This window comes from Rattus rattus, chromosome X, assembly GCF_011064425.1.
Source record: "Rattus rattus isolate New Zealand chromosome X, Rrattus_CSIRO_v1, whole genome shotgun sequence".
In the NCBI taxonomy this organism is placed as follows: Eukaryota; Metazoa; Chordata; class Mammalia; order Rodentia; family Muridae; genus Rattus; species Rattus rattus.
The window spans coordinates 38,446,369-38,468,186 of NC_046172.1; positions in this window are offsets into that span (position 1 = coordinate 38,446,369).

Here is a 21,818-nt window from a genome sequence, read left to right on the forward strand (position 1 = left end):
TTATTTGTCTCCCTGCGGTCTAACTTCTTGAGTTCTTTGTATATTTTGGATATAAACCCTCTATCTGTTGTAGGATTGGTAAAGATCTTTTCCCAATCTGTTGGTTGCCGTTTTGTCCTAACCACAGTGTCCTTTGCCTTACAGAAGCTTTGCAGTTTTATGAGATCCCATTTGTCGATTCTTGATCTTAGAGCATAAGACATTGGTGTTTTGCTCAGGAAATTTTCTCCAGTGCCTGTGTTCGAGATGCTTCCCCACTTTTTCTTCTATTAGTTTGAGTGTATCTAGTTTGATGTGGAGGTTCTTGATCCACTTGGACTTAAGCTTTGTACAGGGTGATAAGCATGGATCAATCTGCATTCTTCTACATGTTGACCTCCAGTTGAACCAGCACCATTTGCGGAAAATGCTATCTTTTTTCCATTGGAAGGTTTTGGCTCCTTTGTCAAAAATCAAGTTACCATAGGTGTGTGGGTTCATTTCTGGGACTTCAATTCTATTCCATTGGTCTATCTGTCTGTCTCTGTACCAATACCATGCAGTTTTTTATCACTATTACTCTGTAATACTGCTTGAGTTCAGGGATAGTGATTCTCCCTGAAGTCCTTTTATTGTTGAGGATAGTTTTAGCTATCCTGGGTTTTTTGTTATTCCAGATGAATTTGCAAATTGTTCTGTCTAACTCTTTGAATAATTGGATTGGTATTTTGATGGGGATTGCATTGAATCTGTAGATTGCTTTTGGTAAAATGGCCATTTTTAATATATTAATCCTGCCAATCCATGAGCATGGGAGATCTTTCCATCTTCTGAGGTCTTCTTCAACTTCTTTCTTCAGTGTCTTGAAGTTCTTATTGTACAGATCTTTTACTTGCTTGGTTAAAGTCACACCGAGGTACTTTATATTATTTGGGTCTATTATGAAGGGTGTCGTTTCCCTAATTTCTTTCTCGGCTTGTTTCTCTTTTGTGTATAGGAAGGCTACTGATTTATTTGAGTTAATTTTATAGCAACCCAATTTGCTGAAGTTGTTTATCAGGTTTAGTAGTTCTCTGGGGGAACTTTTGGGATCACTTATATATATTATCATATCATCTGCAAATAGTGATATTTTGACTTGTTCTTTTCCGATCTGTATCCCCTTGACCTCCTTTTGATGTCTGATTGCTCTGGCTAGACTTCAAGAACTATATTGAATAAGTAGGGAGAGAGTGGGCAGCCTTGTCTAGTTCCTGATTTTAGTGGGATTGGTTCAAGTTTCTCTCCATTTAGTTTAATGTTAGCAACTGGTTTGCTGTATATGGCTTTTACTATGTTTAGGTATGGGCCTTGAATTCCTATTCTTTCCAGAACTTTTATCATGAAGGAGTGATGAATTTTGTCAAATGCTTTCTCAGCATCTAATGAAATGATCATGTGGTTTTGTTCTTTCAGTTTGTTTATATAATGGATCACGTTGATGGTTTTCCATATACTAAACCATCCCTCCGTGCCTGGGATGAAGCCTACTTGATCATGGAGGATGAATGCTTTGATGTGCTCTTGGATTCAGTTTGCCAGAATTTTATTGAGTATTTTTGCATCGATATTCATAAGGGAAATTGGTCTGAAGTTCTCTTTCTTTGTTGGGTCTTTGTGTGGTTTAGGTATAAGAGTAATTGTGGCTTCATAGAAGGAATTTGGTAGTGCTCCATCTGTTTCAATTTTGTTGAATATTTTGGATAGTATTGGTATGAGGTCTTCTATGAAGGTCTGATAGAATTCTGCACTAAACCCATCTGGACCTGGGCCCTTTTTGGTTGGGAGGCCTTTAATGACTGCTTCTATTTCGTTAGGAGTTATGGGGTTGTTTAAATGGTTTATCTGTTCCTGATTTAACTTCGGTACCTGGTATCAGTCTAGGAAATTGTCCATTTCTTGCAGATTTTCAAGTTTTGTTGAATATAGGCTTTTATAGTAAGATCTGATGATTTTTTGAATTTCCTCTGATTCTGTAGTTATTTCTCTCTTCTCATTTTTGATTTTGTTAATTTGGAAACAGTCTCTGTGTCCTCTCGTTAGTCTGACTAAGGGTTTATCTATCTTGTTGATTTTCTCAAAGAACCAACTTTTGGTTCTGTTGATTCTTTCTATGGTCCTTTTTGTTTCTACTTGGTTGATTTCAGCTCTGAGTTTGATTATTTCCTGCCTTCCTGGGTGTATTTGCTTCTTTTGTTCTAGAGCTTTTACGTGTGCTGTCAAGCTGCTGACATATGCTCTCTCCTGTTTCTTTCTGCAGGCACTCAGCACTATGAGTTTTCCTCTTAGCACAGCTTTCATTGTGTCCCATAAGTTTGGGTATGTTGTACCTTCATTTTCATTAAATTCTAAGAAGTCTTTAATTTCTTTCTTTATTTCTTCCTTTACCAGGTTATCGTTGAGTAGAGCATTGTTCACCTTCCACGTATATATGGGTGTTCTTCCCTTATTGTTATTGAAGACCAGCTTTAGGCCATGGTGGTCTGATAGCACACATGGGATCATTTCTATCTTTCTGTATCTGTTGACGCCTGTTTTTTGACCAATTATATGGTCAGTTTTGGAGAAAGTTCCATGAGGTGCTGAGAAGAATGTATATCCTTTTGATTTAGGATAGAATGTTCTATAAATATCTGTTAAGTCCATTTGGTTCATGACTTCTCTTAGTCTGTCTATGTCTCTGTTTAATTTCTGTTTCCATGATCGGTCCATTGATGAGAGTGGGGTGTTGAAATCTCCTACTATTATTGTGTGAGGTGCAATGTGTGTTTTGAGCTTTAGTAAGGTTTCTTTTACATATGTAGGTGCCCTTGTATTTGGGGCATAGATATTTAGGATTGAGAGTTCATCTTGGTGAATTTTTCCTTTGATGAATATGAAGTGTCCTTTCTTATTTTTTTTGATGACTTTTAGTTGAAAATTGATTTTATTTGATATTAGAATGGCTTCTCCAGCTTGCTTCTTCCGAACATTTGCTTGGAAAGTTGTTTTCCAGCCTTTCACTCTGAGGTAATGTCTGTCTTTTTCTCTGATGTGTTTTTCCTGTAGGCAGCAGAATGCAGGGTCCTCATTGCGTATCCAGTTTGTTAATCTATGTCTTTTTATTGGGGAGTTGAGGCCATTGATGTTGAGAGATATTAAGGAATAATGATTATTGCTTCCCTGATATATTCACATTTGATGTTAGGGTTATGTTTGTGTGCTTTTTTCTTTTCTCTTTGTTTTGTTGCCAAGACGTTTAGTTTCTTGCTTTTTCTAGGGTGTCGCTTGCCTCCTTATGTTGGTTTTACCCTTTATTATCCTTTGTAGTGCTGGATTTGTAGAAAGATATTGTGTAAATTTGGTTTTGTCATGGATTATCTTAGTTTCTCCATCTATGTTAATTGAGAGTTTTGCAGGATACAGTAGCCTGGGATGGCATTTGTGTTCTCTTTGGGTCTGTATGACATCTGTCCAGATCTTCTGGCTTTTCATAGTCTCTGCAAAGTCGGTGTGATTCTGATAGGTCTGCCTTTATATGTTACTTGACCTTTTCCATTGTTTTAATGATTCTTTTCGGTTTTGTGCATTTGTGCTTGACTATTGTGTATTGGGAGGAGTTTCTTTTCTGGTTCAATCTATTTGGAGTTCTGTAGGCTTCTTGTATGCTTATGGGTATCTCTTTTTTTAGGTTAGGGATGTTTTCTTCTATGATTTTGTTGAAGATATTTACTGGTCCTTTGAGCTGGGAGTCTTCACTCTCTTCTATTCCTATTATCCTTAGGTTTGATCTTCTCATTGAGTCCTGGATTTCCTGTATGTTTTGGACCAGTAGCTTTTTCCGCTTTACATTATCTTTGACAGTTGAGTCAATGATTTCTATGGAATCTTCTGCTCCTGAGATTCTCTCTTCCATCTCTTGTATTCTGTTGGTGAAACTTGTATCTAGGGCTCCTTGTCTCTTCTTTTGTTTTTCTATATCCAGGGTTGTTTCCATGTGTTCTTTCTTTATTGCTTCTATTTCCATTTTTAATTCCTTCAACTGTTTGATTGTGTTTTCCTGGAATTCCTTCAGGGATTTTTGTGATTCCTCTCTGCAGGCTTCTACTTGTTTATTTATGTTTTCCTGTGAATTCTTTTAGGGATTTTTTCATGTCTTCTTGGGTCCTCCATCATGATTAAATATGATTTTGAAAACTAGATCTTGCTTTTCTGGTGTGTTTGATTCCTTCTGTGTTTGTTTGGTGTGAGAATTGAGCCTGGTGATGCCATGTAGTCTTGGTTTCATGTCTTTCTTCCTGTCCTCCAGCATTATGATCAAATATGAGTTTGAAACTTTGTTCTTGCTTTTCTGGTGTGTTTGGCTAGACTGTCCTATAAGCTTTGGTGTCAGGAGTGGGCTCCGTAGACCATGTTTTGGTTTTCTTTGCCAGTGTTCTGCTTTGGGCGTCAGATTTTCCTCTACAGGTTACTTTTGTTGTTCCTGTTTCTGCCTGTGGGTAGACTGATTTCAGCCAGGCAGGGGTGCTGTAGACCTGGAAGGTTTGTTTCTTTCAGCCATTTTATGAGGCTCAAGTTTGCTCAGTGGGTGTTGTTTTTCCTCTGCAGGCAGTAACCAGGGAAGATCTGTGCTGCTGTTCCTGGGAGCCTGTGAACCCAGGGTTCCAGATGGCATTTGGTGTCTTCCTCTGTAGTTCCGAGGCTCAAGTGTGCTCGTGGGGTGTTGCTTATGAGCTCTCCGTGGGGGCAGTAACCAGGAAGATCTGCACTGCCCTTTCCAGGAGCTTCCGTGCACCAGGGTTCTAGATGGCGTTTGGTGTTTTCCTCTGGAATCAGCAATGTGGGCAGAGTGTAGTCTCTTATGGTTTCCCAGGCATGTCTGCCTCTCTGAAGGTTTAGCTCTCCCTCCCACGGGATTTGGGTGCAGAGAACTGTTTATCTGGTCTGTCCCTTCAGGTTCCAGCGGTGTCTCAGAGGCAGCAGACCTGCTCTTAATATTCTTTCTTTATTTTGTGCATTTGGTGTTTTGACTATTATGTGACGGGAGGAGTTTCTTTTCTGGTACAATCTATTTGGAGTTCTGTAGGTTTATGCTTATGGCATCTCTTTCTTTAGTTAGGAAGTTTTCTTCTATGATTTTGTTGAAGATATTTACTGGTCCTTTGAGCTGAGTCTTTACTCTTCTATACCTATTATCCTTAGGTTTGATTCTTCTCATTGAGTCCTAAAGTCCTGAGTGTTTTGGACCAGTACCTTTTTCTACTTTTTACATTATCTTTTACTCATTGTGTTGGTGGAAGTTTGTATCTACGGGTTCTTTGCCCTTGTCTCCCTTCCTTTTGGTTTTCATCTGTAGGGCTGCTCTGTGTTCTTTTCTTTTATTGCTTCTATTTCCATTTTAATTCTTCAACTGTTTGATTGTGTTTTTCTGGGAATCTTCTTTCTTTTTTGATTCCTCTATAGTCTTTCTACTTGTTTATATTTATGTTTTCCCTGCGTTTCTCTAAGGGAATTCTTCATGTCTTTCTTGAAGTCCTCCAGCATCATGATCAAATGTGATTTTAATCTTGCTTTTCTGGTGTGTTTGGATATTCAGTGTTTGCTTTGGTGGGAGAATTGAGCTCTGGTGATGCCATGTAGTCTTGGTTTCTGTTGCTTGGGTTATTGTTCTTACCTCTCGCCATCAGGTTGTCTCTGATGTTACTTCGTTCTACTATTTCTGACAGTGGCTAGACTGTTCTATAGGCCTGTGTGTCATGAGTGCTCTAGACCAAGTTTTCTGTTTTCTTTCGAGCCAGTTATGGGAACAGAGAGTGTTCTGCTTTGGGTGTGTAGCCTCCTGTCTACTGGTCTCAGCTGTTCCTGGGGCCTGTGTCCTGAGTTCACCAGGCAGGTCGCTTGGAGCAGGAAAGTTGGTCTTACCTGTGGTCCCTCAGCTTAAGTTTGCTCGTTGGGTGTTCCTTTTGAGCTCTCCTTGAGGGCGGCAATCAGGAGGGCCTGCTCAGCCTTTTCCAGGAGCCCCCGTGCAGCGGTGTCCCAGATGGTGTTAGCCAAGCCTCCTGAGTCAGAATGGTGTCTCTCTGGCTTCCCAGGCGGTTCGCCTCTCTAGTTTTCCATCCCATGGGCTTAGGCAGTAGAGAATCTTGTCTCTGTGTGTGTTCGAGAAGGCAGCTCCAGTGTACCTATCTTCCGGTTTGGTTTGGAACTTTTTATGTAGATAGGACAACCTTGAACTCTTGATCCTTCTTACCTCCAGCTCTCAAATACTGGGATTATAAACATGCAATACCACGTCCTACTGATATACTTATTTTTTTTCATAATTTCTCATAATACTTTGTAATAAATTATTTCTGTATTTTGTTTGCTTGTTTGTTTGTTTGTTTGTTTTTGAGATTGTGTCTCATGTAGCCAGGCTGACTTTCAGTTTACTATGTAATTGATGCTAGCCCAGAATGCTGAATCTTCCTGCTTCCATTTAGTTCCTGGGATTATAAGCATGTGCTACCATCCTGTTTCTCTTTTGCAACATTAGATGTACATTTAAATTCAGTGTATATAAAATTGTGTTGCTTTTTTGGTGATGCTGGACACTGAAGCCAGGACCTTGCAAATGCTATGCAAAGAATGCTCTACTACCAAACTTCCTCAATGGACCAGTTTTTGCTAGTTGTTTGTCTTTCCTTTCCTCGCCTCCTCCCATCCTTTCCTCTTTTCCTTTCTTCCCCTCTCCTCCCCATCCCTCCCATCCCATTCCTTTTTCTTCCCTACCGTCTTGTTAGAAAGCAATCTAAAACAGTGAGTGGAATTCTGTGTGCTTTTAAGAACCCTACAAGGAAATATAAGACTCTCGTACCTCAGTTTCTTTAAAACACAATTGTTCTTGGAATGTGTTTTCATGTTCCTTCCAGGCATAGTAGGTATGAGTGAGGTTTTTATTCCAGCTCTTGTTGTTCATATGTTTTTATGGAGGAACATGTTTTTGACATGTGTGGCTTGTCTTTGTGATTGAACATTTTATTTATAAGATTCTTCTTAACCCTCAGAGTATAAATTATCTGATGCTCTGAATATAGTTGGATATTGTGTGAGACTGTAATCTGCCTACTAGAGTGGCATCACCACTCTCCACTTCCTTCCTTCCTTCCTTCCTTCCTGCCTGCCTGCCTGCCTGCCTGCCTGCCTTCCACAATATATCTATTTACTTATGTACTTGTAATTATATTTATATCTATCATTAGGGCATTAAAGTTCTATCTAAACATAGAATAGTCCTCTTTGAATATATCTACATAGGAGTTATATTTTGTTTTTATCCATTGCACATGTTAAATGTGGGAAGGTGTCAGGTAGATGAGAAGAAGGTGGAACTCTTGGTAGCACTCCCATGTTAAGATCAAGATGAAGGCATTTTTACACCATACAATCCTTTGTCTTGGCTTGTGTTATTTAATTTACTTTTTCTAACTCTACTTTTTTCCAATTGATCTACATTTAATGATGAACACTTTAACCTCCCTTTTAGCCCATCATCCACCAGAGGTAGTGGGAAAGAGAGACTATGGGGAAGTAGACCTGTTTAGATATGTTTCTTTGGAGCAACTTGCATCTTCAGGAATTCAACAGTTTAGTCCACAAGAGTCAGCAGTGTCAGCACTCACAAATACTTCACTGATACAACAGCAGTCTACTTTGGTAGAGTCTGGGTAACAGTAGTGGTGGCATGACCTAGAACACACAGATAATCCTCAGCCTTGGAAAAGTCAGCAGAAAGGACATGGAGGGATGAAAAAGTTCTCAGCTGTGCTCTTTCATTGAAGTGAAGATCAGCAAAGACAGAAGAACAACAAGCATTTAGATCGATCCATGCTTCTCACCCTGTACAAAGCTTAAGTCCAAGTGGATCAAGGACCTCCACATCAAAGCAGATACATTCAAACTAATAGAAGAAAAAGTGGGGAAGCATCTCAAACACATGGGAACTGGAGAAAATTTCCTGAAAAAAACACCAATGTCTTATGCTCTAAGATCAAGAATCGACAAATGGGATCTCATAAAACTGCAAAGCTTCTGTAAGGCAAAGGACACTGTCGTTAGGACAAAACGGCAACCAACAGATTGGGAAAAGATCTTTACCAATCCTACAACAGATAGAGGGCTTATATCCAAAATATACAAAGAACTCAAGAAGTTAGACTGCAGGGAGACAAATAACCCTATTAAAAATGGGGTTCAGAGCGAAACAAAGAATTCACAGCTGAGGAATGACAAATGGCTGAGAAACACCTAAAGAAATGTTCAACATCTTTAGTCATAAGGGAAATGCAAATCAAAACAACCTTGAGATTTCACCTCACACCAGTGACAATGGCTAAGATCAAAAACTCAGGTGACAGCAAATGCTGGCAAGGATGTGGAGAAAGAGGAACACTCCTCCATTGTTGGTGGGATTGCAGACTGGTACAACCATTCTGGAAATCAGTATAGGGGTTCCTCAGAAAATTGGACATTGAACTACCTGAGGACCCAGCTCTACCTCTCTTGGGCATATACCCAAAAGATGCTCCTACATAAAACAAAGACACATGCTCCACTATGTTCATAGCAGCCTTATTTATAATAGCCAGAAGCTGGAAAGAACCCAGATGCCCTTCAACAGAGGAACAGATACAGAAAATTTGGTACATCTACACAATGGATTATTACTCAGCTATCAAAAACAAGGCCTGTATGAAATTCATAGGCAAATGGATGGAACTGGAAAATATCATCCTGAGTGAGGTAACCCAATTACAGAAAAACACACATGGTATGCACTCATTGATAAGTAACAATGGCCAAATGCTTGAATTTCCTAGATGCACAGAACACATGAAACTCAAGAAGGATGACCTTAAAATTGCAAATGCTTCACTCATTTCTAAAGAGAAAAGAATACCCTTGGCAGGGAATAGGGAGGCAAAGTTTAGAACAGAGGCAGAAGGAACACCTATTCAGAGCCTGCCCCACATGTGGCCCATACATATACAGCCACCAAACTAGATAAGATGGATGAAGCAAAGAAGTGCAGTCCGACAGGAACCGGATGTAGATCTCTCCTGAGAGACACACCCAGAATACAGCAAATACATAGGCGAATGTCAGCAGCAATCCACTGAACTGAGAACGGGACCCCAGTTGAAGGAATCAGAGAAAGGACTGGCAGACCTTGAAGGGGCTCGAGGCCCCATGGAACAACAATGCCAACCATCCAGATCTTCCACGGACTAAGCCACTACCCAAAGACTATACATGAACTGACCCTGGGCTCCAACTGCATAGGTAGCAATGAATAGCCTAGTAAGAGCACCAGTGGAAGGGGAAGCCCTTGGTCCTGCCAAGACTGAACCCCTAGTGAACGTGTTTGCTGGGGAAGCAGGAGCATGGGGAGGGAAGCCCATTTAGAAGGAGGCTGTAGGAATGTTGGCCTGAAACCGAAGGGAATAAGAATCCGAAATGTAAATAAAATGCTCAAGTTACTAAAGAAAAAAAAAACTCAACTGAAGTCTCAATTGTGAACATCCCACAAAATAATCCAGTACTAAACAAAAGTTACTAAATATCAGCATCCATATTTGAGTAGAGCGCCAACACCCTAAAAATGGACTTACCTGAAACCAGAAACTAAAATGAGCACATAAACTACCCTCAACCAAATATTTAACAATATAGATGGAGAGTTCAACATGCCTACACACTCATTTTTTATTGTCATTTAACGTGGACTTATTCATGAAAAAATGTTCAGAAACTAAATCAAAGACCAGCACAGTGAGTCCTTGCCAACTAACCATGGTGAGCAAGTTATAAAGTTATCCCGATACCAAATTGATTTGCCCTGGTGGAGATGGACTGTGTATGGATCTGTGCTTAAAATCTAAACAATACCATCCTCTCCCCAAGTTTTGTTTGTTTGTTTGCTTTATCCCCCAATCCCTTCATTTAATCCTGCCTAGGAATCCCAAGAAGACGGAATATAGTACTGTTTTGAGTCTTTACCATGTTTTCAAAAGGATGAAGTAGGACTTTAAATATTGGAAAAAGTGAGAATCCATTAAGTTTTTTGGAGCAATCAGTGGGCATTCTTTTTCAGGACATATACAAGATCTTTCCACAAAAAAGAACTCAGTGGTATTATAGATGCATATCCATCACCCAAAACTTCTTACTTAGATTTAACCTGAGGAAAGACATTGCCTTCTGCTCCTCTCTGCTGTATAATCACTAGCTGTATATATCCTGGATGCCTCAGCACCAAAGCACTCTTGCAATGATTTCAAACAGCCTTGGATTAGGCTGTAAATGTGGTTCATTTATGAAATCATGTTTGCAAGTAGGGGGTCCCTGTTCTCCACCTTCAGCACTTCAAACAAAGTAACAAAAAATGGACCAAAGGAGTGTCAAAATGATCAAAGTAGATATAGGAAGTCAAAGAGAAGAAGGGTATGGGTTAAATGTAGGTAAAAGGATCTATGAAGAGAGATGGAAGGAAAGGCTGAAAAAAGAGCATTGGGCAGAATGTCTGTATGCCCCACCCCTTTGAGTAGAGTAAAGGGTAGTGCTTGGCTCTATTAAATGAGCTGTGGATTGGAATTGTAACTGAGAACACAGGTAGAGACTTTATTAGACAGCCTTTGCATACTTGAACACTCTGATGATCTCTTCAAGGATGAGAGAAAGGTAGCCCAATGAAGTTTACCCTATCCCTGAGCCCATCTCCTGACAGTTCTATATCCATTCCAGATAATCCCGTTAGCTAAGCTGGGAGCCTCTGCATTTTTCCAGTGCAAAAGACTGGGACTATTTCTGACTCTGGAGCTTAAGCTGGTTGTATATACCATGGGTCACATAAGCACTGGCTTTACCAAAGCCTCCCAAGTTTACAAGAGACAAGCAACCTTTCCTTTGGAGTTGAGAGTTTCCTACAAATATTCAGGTCTTACCAAGATAAGCATGGGGAAAGTATTGGGGGGTATTGGTAATCTACTTCAGAGAATTGCATCATGAATCCCAAACTCTGTTTGCCCTCAATCCATTGGCTGGGTCTTCTGATGAATGAAACCCTCCACTTGACTGATATTAGACTCCAGATGATAACCCACTATCTTGGCCACTTTATTTTAGGTATGATCTTCCCAGACTGAATCATGGGATCTAGCTTGTTGCTCCAATACCCCATGGAGTACTAATTTTGACTGGATTTTCAGAATCAACTAGCAATAATGGTTGCCCCATTAAGGTACTGGGACCATACATATATACATACATACATACATACATACATACATACATACTACATTCATGAATACATACATACAGCAACATTCTTTTTTTTTATTAACTTGAGTATTTCTTATTTACATTTCGAGTGTTATTCCTTTCCCGGTTTCCGGGCAAACATCCCCCTAACCCCTCTCCCTCCCCTTCTTTACAGGAGTTCCCCTCCCCATCCTCCCCTCATTGCCACCCTCCCCCCAACAATCACATTCACTGGGGGTTCAGTCTTAGCAGGACCAAGGGCTTCCCCTTCCACTAGTGATCTTACTAGAATATTCATTGCTACCTATGAGGTCAGAGTCCAGGGTCAGTCCATGTATAGTCTTTAGGTAGTGGCTTAGTTCCTGGAAGCTCTGGTTGCTTGGCATTGTTGTTCATAAGGGGTCTCGAGCTCCTTCAAGCTCTTCCAGTTCTTTCTCTGATTCCTTCAACGGGGGTCCCATTCTCAGTTCAGTGGTTTGCTGCTGGCATTCGCCTCTGTATTTGATACAGCAACATTCTTAATTTGATATATGAACATGAGTTTCAGTTGTCATCTTGATTCCAGAATCAAGGTTTAGCTATATAGTGGCCAGTCTTCCATGGATTTGCCAACCCTGTGGAGCCATATCAGAATGAATCTTCTAGAGTCCATAGAGCATAGAAGAAGTTTGGCAACTGTTATAGGGGAAAATCCCCATCTCCAAATGGGTTTTTGACTGTCAAATCAATCACTTCAAATACAGCAAAAGATATGTGTACCTATGAGAGATCCAGTTTCTCAGACCAGACTTTGAGTGGAAGGAGCAGCCACCACAAAAACACTTTTTCATCTTGTCCATAAACTACAGCTTGTGCTATCTAAGAAACTGGCAAGAGGGATGAGTGCAGGATTCTGGCCATCTTTCACAATGGATGCTATGCCTACAATAATCTCCCAACAAACATCTGTCAAAAGAATCTGTTATTTTGGGCCCTGATTTAGGGATGAAAAAATCCAAAGATAAAACACTGCATCCCAATAGCTATCTTCACTTATGGTCATGAGAATGGGTTCTAAATTTCATGAAGAAAAAAATACCCTTGCCGAACCCTATCTTGGCCTCTGTTGAGCAAAACATCGAAACTAATGCTTGCTACCAGATCCTCAGTTGACAACCTATTGCTGTGGTCACTTCTAGCCAAAGGTTGGCCTCCAAGCCTGAGTCAAGATTGGCAACAAATTCCCTTCAGTGTTCCTATCTTCATGAGACTAAGATATTCTACCAATACCAATGGTGCCCTAACAAGGTACAAGGACAATACAATAGAACTACTAAAGTTATCAAACATCTCTAACTGGAAGAGAGGTCATAGTCAGTCACAACATATTCTATTTTATATAATCAGAAGAAAGCCCAGGAAATTTTTACCCTTCCATAGGCCCCAGTTCAATATTTGTGAGCACAGAGAACTTCACATTCATGAAAAGTATGTCCAAGTCAGAGCCTGAGAGTGTATATTCATTGTTTCTTCCAGGCAAGGTCTCTGGAGCCTTACCTGCCTTACAAGTATGTCACCATGGTAACCTGAACTGAACTTTCATTAGAGTTATCAAGCCAACAGAAGATGCTTATCATGTTTTGAAGTTATCATAATTGACATTCAAACCCTGATAAGAAAATCACTAGAAATTAGTAAAAGCATCATAAATGTCTGCTTCAGGAAAGTCTTGCCCCTAGGAATGCCAAGCCTCTTTTGCCCCAGGTCTACTTCCTTTCTTCTCCACTAAGTAAAAGACCTCATTTCAGTTGCTTTGCACCAGACTCCCAGGAGACAATCCATTCAGAAATGGAGTTCTGACATAAGCCAGGTGATTCAGCCTTGAGGTCAAATAAATTACAGAAGACTTATTTCTACTAGACAGAAATGCTTCACTAGCAAGAAATATGTCCTCTTAATGCCCTAGAATCCTATATACACTAATCCTAAAGGAGCAGTATCTGTCACTGGAAGAGCTGCCAGGATCTTCAGAACAAAAACCATAGACATAGATTTTGCAAAGTGTTTTTATGAAAGCAACATTGGTAAATAGCCAATCCAACAATGCCAATTAAAACAATACTAATAAGTAAAGCAACACTACCTCCTCCAGCTACATGAGTCATATTCTATAGTAAAGTTCTAAGATTCATGTCAGATAATTTATCAGCTAATATTCCATTAACATCAGATGCATTGTCAGATGGAAATTGTTTTATGAATGTGTCTATCACTTAGTACTGTAATTGTTCAATATCCTTTCTGACAGTAGAATTTCCTTTCAAATATTATTGAAATTCTTCCCAATCCTTAAGGTTGGCATTATATTTAAAGTTAGTAATACAAAATGTAGTAGAATTACAATCACAAACTGCAACTGTTGTTACACACTCAAATATGTTTTGACCTAAGTTACCAATTGCTTTAATGCATCTACTTCTATCTGCCGGCTCATATTTATGTTCATTTGATGAACCCACATTTCATGAGAGTCTTTCTGCTATTGTTCTACACTCAACCTTCCTAATGATGTAACACTTTAATGCAGTTCCTCATGTTGTAGTGACCCACAAACATAAAATTATTTTCATTGCTACTTTATAACTGTAGCAATGAATGACTCCCCCACCCCCACATACAAAGAGGTCATGACCCATATGTTGAAAACTGCAAGAAGTTGACAGCTATCAGGGAGAGACAATTACCCATATCATCCATCTCCTATGTCTTGGAATAGGCACATGTAGGGAGCCATATTGGATTTGGGCCTGGCCGCTTTTTGACTGCATGGCTCAAAGTGGCTAGGTGACTCTGGGCTGTTTGGCCACAGATATTCACCCCTAAGATGATTGCCATAAGTCTTTAGATTGTTGGACAAAAGCCTCTCCCATGAACTTACGGCACAGGAAGATAACATTCAAGGGATGCCTCAGCTTGAGCAGATACCAGTTATCTCCTGAGTCAACACCGGGTGTCTCCACCTCCTGACCTCATTGTCTACCGCCTGACCTCATCGTCTACCACCTGACCTCTTTGCCTCCTGCTATCACTGCCTATACCCTCACCCCTCCATCCTTCGTGTTTCACAAAGGATACTCCCCCTACCTGAAAGCCTTAAAAGCTGTAACATTCACCCCAATAAACGAGACCTTGACAACAGAGCTTTTGCTTGGTCTCCTTCTTCTCTTCACCCCATTTGGCCCACAGGTAGAAAGCCTCTTTGGGATCCTGAATAACTGGGTCCCCACTGGTGGGGACAGGCACAAACTAGAAAAAATGAGCCGGTTGGTGATAACAGCAAAAAACATATCCAAAGGGATGTACCTCTAAGGGCTCCAGTTTCTCAGAATAGAGCCTGGAGTCTAAAGAGGAATGACAGTTGCTTCCCAAATGCTTTGGTCATCTTGTCCACATACCACGCCATCAGTAACCCTGGCTATGGAATTGAATGCAAACTGTTGTCTATCTTCTGAAGCCTGTGACATTTCTCAACAGGTGGCATACTCAACCAACATCTGCTGAAATGATAAGATGTACATACTCCTCATCAGGGAAAAATATATCAAAAAAATTCAAACAAACATCTCAATTGCTATTTGACTGTCTAGTCATGGGCATGGGCTCACAAACATCTCCTGTAGACTATATGACTGCCACTATATTCTTATTGTTTATCATAATCTCTGTCCATTCTGTGCCTCACTACCCACCCTCCCAAAAATACAAGGTATATTTTTCCTTTTTCTGAAAGGTCCCCAAAATTGCTTTGGGACTTATAGCTTTGCTTTGCCTCGGGGGATAATCAGATACCACCCAGGGTTGAAGCCAAGCACATACCCAAGTTAAGGCACTCTGTTACTATTCAAATAGACTGACAGATATTGAGACACATTAAAGAGTCCCAGTTTTTACAGTTCTGGCCAGGATGTCAGCATCACAATGTCATCCCAGTCCCTTCTCATTACAGCTCCAACATACTCAAAAGAACCATAGAATTTCTTTCATTCAGATTTATATCAAGGATCTGGATCCAACAAAAGGATTTCAAAACAAGTCTACATGACACACATAAGTACACATATAAAAAAACATACACAGAGACAGGCAGACGGACAGACAGACACACACACACACACACACACACACACACACACACACACACACACACACACAAACAGAGAATTTCTGACACCTAGTCCTCTCTGGATTCTTCAGGATTTACCACATTTACTTGGGAAATATTTTTCACTACCAAACACAAAGGCTTCCTCTCCTTAAGGACTGAACCTACAGAAGACCACCTCTAATTCTTAAAATCACTCTCCATGTGTTCTACAGGCAGCTTCATTATTGCTTTTTAATTTACCATGTCTATCACATCTAGTGCACAAAAGCCTCTGATATTGACAAATGAGGTCCCTGGAAATAGACTGATCTAAGTTCTCATCAGTACCAGGCCACACATTCCAGTAGTCAGTTCTGACACTTAATATACAAATGCTCTTGGATGCTCAGAAATAAGCACAAACATCTACTCCATTAAAAGACAGATGACTCTCCTTATGTATGCCATCTCTGATTGCCAACCATGCTCCTGTACTCCTTCTGAGGTCACAGTCTCTAAACAGCTTTCAACATGGATCATTGATCCTATCCTAAGGCTGTTATTGTACACCTGATAGACATGTCATATGCTCTGCTATGGCTTCTTACTGTCTGAAGCATCACTCCCTCTCCACATAATGCATATAGAACACAAAGCCCTTCTGCTATCCAGCATACTGAATCCCAACCTCTGCCATGTGTCAAATTTAGGCATTGTACTAACCTTTCACCTATAAGTACATAACAGCTTTGACATGAGGACTACATTAAAATGGGAGAGGGTAGCAGAGTGGTTTTCATAACACTAACTCTAGGTATACTCTAAGGATATTAAGCAAGGTGGACAAATAAAAGGGTGGGGGACGCCAGGTACCTGAACTTAAGCATAGGTCAGCTCTTATAGATTTTGTGTTTGCTAATAGAACCAAGGTCAGTGAAATATCTACAGTGCAGTGATCTTGATTCACCTCTGCTAGGCACACTTCCATCTATGAGAAAATGTTACTCCTTCTGAAAAAGGAAAGGAGAATGTTGACTGATATCGAAAAAGGAAGTGACAACTTTAAGAAAGGCTGCTCCTTGCTCTAGCTGTTGCCTTCAAACCAGAGGAGCTTGCAGCTATTACAAAATGGCATGCAGGAAAAAGAGATTATCTGACAGTGGATGATGAGAGTAGTACCAATCACACAGTGGAGGGAATGTGAAGGGAGAACATATCAAAAAGCTTATACAAAGTCTGACCCAGAGACCAAACCTGAATCCTATGTAGTTACTCTCATCACCATGATGGGAAAGGTTCATCTGTTTTAATAAAGTTGGCATTTTTTTTCTTTTTTCTCTTGCTGGATGTTTTTTTTTTTCTGATCCCATGTCAATCTATAACTTATTTTCATTCCTTCAGCTACACTCAGCATTTGAGACTGTCACTTTGCATACAGGTTCCTCAGATCTTCTACTTTCACTCTCCAAAAGATTGGGCCATTATTCAACAGGGAGCAGGCACAGCCAATACTGGCTGAAAAGACAGCTTGCAAAGAACCCTGATCTGTGTACAAGAAAATATCCAAAAATAAACACTACATACCAGCTGCTACATATCTGCATAGCCCTGGACTTGGACCACAAACATCTCATTATGATTCCTAGATAACCATTATGATCTCAGTATTTAGCACAATATCTCCCAGTTCCTCAATTTTATACCTCATTCCACCAAACCATGGCCTCTCAGGATATTGTGATTATTTCTTTCAAAGGAATACAAGTCTCTCTGGAACTTGTGATCTCATTTATTTGCAATGACCATCCAGCTACCTATAACTGAAGCCTGGAACACTTGCAAAGGAAGGCATTCTAATTCCATTCTAATGTGTTGACTGACAGGTAGCTACACATATGCAAGAGATCATAGATAGAATTCATGCCTCCCGTCAGAACTCCAATACCACACCTTCAGACATTTCTTACTCAGTACTTTCCCAGTGTGTTCAATAAAACAAGTTGCTTTCACCCAGTTTTCACTCATAAAACTTGTTTATGTGAGCAAAGGACAAAGTCAGTGGACACAGGAGGTGTAGGAAATAGTTTCCCATCAGACTATGGACACACACACACACACACACACACACACACACACACACACACACACACAGTGTGGCCTACAAACAGCCACATCATTGCTTCCCCACTTTCCCTCTCTACCAAACCAAATGAAGCTCTTCTGTTGCTAAAAAGTGACAGACAGCCTGTTCTGAGTTCTCAGCAACACTAGGCCACACCTTCCAATAGACTGATCTCCCACAGTCCTTACAGTTTTAGCCAACTGTCAAGCTTTCCATTGATGACCTGATGTCTTGTCTCTAGGATGCCAGCACTACTTGCCTCCTGTGCTCACCTAGGCTATTGCTGAAGGTTAGTCCCTTAAAAGACTTCTACTATATACAAACCAACCTGGCCTATGTGTACTTAGGATGGTCCTTTCACACATGCAACATGTGTACCATATTCTGAAATGGCTTCCAGGTTTCTTAGGCTTTGAATTTTCTCCAGGGCACAAAACAGGATGTGAAACACCTCCCCTACTCAATACCTGCAACTCTGTTAAAGTCCTTCCCTACAATATCTTCTACATGTAATTACAGGGTACCTTCACATAGGGACATTATGACTTAGAGAGGCAGAATGAAAGACTTCATTAATCTCAAATCCATGCATTCTACCAGAACCTTAAAGGTTGTGGATGAGTAAGGAGGTATCTTCTAATGGCAACAACTCTGGATAGGTCAGCTGTTTTAGGTACTCATTTTGCTACAGAAGTCTAAGATTCCATCCTACTCCTAGCAGAATAGCTAAGATTTTTTAAAAAGACAAATTACAGCACTTGCTGATGGAGATGAGGAGCAAAGGGAACACTCATCCACTGCTGTTGGGAATGCAAACTTGTACAAACATTTTGGAAGTCAATTAGGCAGTTTTTCAGAAAACTGGGAATAGTTCTACCTCAAGACCCAGCTATACCACTCCTGGGCATATACCCAAAAGATGCCCCACTACATCACAGAGATACTTGTTCACCTATGTTCATAGCCACTTTATAGTAGTATCCAGAAACTGGAAACAACCTAGATGTCCCCAGCTAAAAAAAATCAATACAGAAAATATGGTGCATCTACACAATGGAATAGTATTCACCTATTAAAAACAAAAACATTGTGAATTTTGCAGGCAAATGCATGAACTAGAATATATCATACTGAGTGACATGACCCAGACCCAAAAATGGTATGTACTCACTTCTAAGTGGATATTAGCCATAAAGTACAGGATATCCATGCTACACTCCACAGAGCTAAGGAAGAAAAAAAAAGCAACAACAAAAAAACCCAAAGATACAAACAAGGATGTTTGAATCTCACACAGAAGGGGAAATAAAATGGATGTATGAGGTAGATGGTAGAACTGGATGGAAAAGGGGATATGAAGTGGAATGGAGTGGGAGATTGTGTGTGAAATAGGGAGAGAATAGAAAACAGTAGCAGTGTGAGAGCCTCTCTAGGATGTGCCAGCGACCCAGGATGGGCTAGGCTCCAAGGATTCTATGGGGATGACTCTAACTCAACTCTTAGTAATGGGAGATATGGAGCCTGAAGTGTATACCTCCTGTAGTCAGGCAGGAGTCCCAGTGGAGGGATAAGGACACATCCCCACATTTGTAAACCCCAAATGAATAGTCCTGCTCACTGAGCATCTGTGGTAGACATGGCTGCCACAGGACATGGAAGCTTATTATTCCTCTATCTCCTCAAGAGCTCTGGTGCCAATCTTTCCACTCTCTTCATTTCACACATCACCTCAACCAGGGATGGCCTTGAGGTCTTCAAGTCCTTCTGCGACTTTTTTCCTATTGCTTCAACACTCATCAAACTTACCCATGAATGCAGTCCAGTACACAGGCAAGGGAAGACACTATGATATAATTCAAATAGTCAAACAGGCACTTAGACAACTTAGAGGGACCAGAGTCTTCATGTCTTCTCCAATGACCCAGCACCAAACCTGTAAGACAGCCTTACCAAATCCCTTCCCACTGCAGTAATGACATTATCAAAGGAAGTTCAAAAGTTATCTGATTTAAAGTTTCTCTCATAGAACTAGCCTTCAAGAACAAGGGATAAAGTCAGCAGAGGTAGAAGTTGAATAAGTGGGTTATGCACACCCATACCTAGAGAGACAGGGAAAGGATAGAGCAAAGAAAGAGGAGTAAGGGAGGGAGTAAGGGAGGGAGTGAGAAGGAAAAGAGAGAGAGAGAGAGAGAGAGAGAGAGAGAGAGAGAGAGAGAGACTTCAATGCTAACATGATCCCTAAACTAGGTGTCCAAGGTACATAGTACTTTCTGTATTCCTGAGGAATTCACATTTTTTGACTGTGTGGATGGGGAAATATTTTTTCACTGCCCAACAGGAAACCTTCTTCTACTTAAGAACTGATCTTCCAGAGGAGCTGGTCTCTTCAATGTTGAGAATTTGTTTTCCAAAGGAAAAAGACAACCCTCCTTGCATCCTAAAGACCTGCTTTCTGTCTCTTCTTCTCTAACAATCCTAGCTCAGTGAGCTCCTTTGGTGCTCACAACTGAGCCTTCTAGGAGCTAATCTGCTCTGATTTCTCAGAAACATGAATACATCTAGTCTGACTATCTCGATGGTCTTTACCTTCCTAATCAGATAGTCTGAGCTTCCTGGCCAATAGCATAGATTCTCTTCCTTTGAATAACATGTGCCTCTCCTCTAGGATCCTAGAACTTATTGCAAAGTGTCTGAATTGTGTTAAACATGGCATTTGAGTCCTTAAATGGCTTCTAGAACAGACAAATCATCATCCTCCTTGTGTACTTAGTCCTGTCTCTAAATTATCACTACAGACTAACAACCACAAGGCAAACTCATAGTTTGCAGCCAATTGTCTGAGCCACCTAGCCATAAGTGTAGACACTAACCACTTTACAAGGCTGGATGCCTCTCATGTGGCATCCCAGTACTAATTGCTACCTGTGCCAGTTCAGCTTCTTGCTAGGGTCTGGGACACAAAGTCTTCCAGTGCAATCCAACTGATCTCAAAGTCAAACTGGGTCTGTCCTTGAGCATCTGCTACAACTACGACATATGCTAGAGTGACTTCTATGACTTCTTCAGCTGTGATTCCTTTCCAATGGGCATGCTGTCCCTAGCCCAGTTAACTGGCCCCCTGAATTCTCTGTCCTGTGCAAATATAGACCCTGTCCTACCCTTTCTTCTCCCTGTTATCACAGAACATCTTGGTACTGAGTGGTGCCATTGGACCTTAAGTCTTTTCTAACCATGACCCTGAGTACTCTCTAGAGGTTGTGAACAAATGTAACCCAGTTAGTAGTTGCCTTCACATTCACGCAGACATACATGAGTAAGTAACTGCAGGTAGTTGGTTTTCTAGGGAAGCCACAGGGCACAAAACATAGCTGCATGTCACTGAAGCTGCCACACATAATTTGGGCATACATCCTCTCCAGGGTGACTCATTGTGTTTCTGAAGCAGGGTAAGAAAAGGTTAGGCTAATCTTGGAAGAAGGAACTGGCTCCTCTATGATGGGTTGCTCTTTGCTCAGAGAGCAGCCACCTGCACCCTTTCTTCCACCTCTGCTCCACACACAAAGGTTATTGCAACTATTTCAAAAGGCCATTGAGTAGGAAAGTGCTTGTGAAAAATTCAAACCTGTGTTGGCCTAACCAAATTCTTGGGAAGCCAGTCAGAATCATATATTAAATCTGATACTGAAAACCCAAGAGGATTCCCATCTATGGAGCCTCTCATATCACATTGACTGAAGTAGTTTGTTCTAACAAATTTATTCATTTCTATTCTTTTTTTCTTCTTTGGAATGTATTTTCCTGTTCCCCTGTCAATCCACAAACTTTTCACACTCGGTTACCCTCCCAATCTGCAACTCTTACTACGTGGTTATAACCCTCAGTATCAACTTACAGTCTCTGACAGTGTTGGTTGATTTAGTTTCCAACATTGGATCTGTAAATATTACTTGTTACCTTGTATGTAGGACTATGAGGACCTCAACTTTCACTCTGGTGATTGCCATTTTGGCTTTGCATTCTGTGACTGTTACTTTCTGTCCAAGAACCTCATGAACTCTCACAGAGTGCTAGTGCTTTTACATCCTGCCACAGATCTATGACTGTCAACTATATCTCTGGTACCTCTGTTTCTCTCCAAATGTCACTTCAGTTTCCTATGTGAGTGTGTATGTGTTTTCTCCAGAGCATACAATTCCTTGTATGTTCTCCAGAATATACTCTTTGGTCCACAAAGACTACTACTACCTCTGTCCCAAGATCCTCATAACTTTTCTGGGA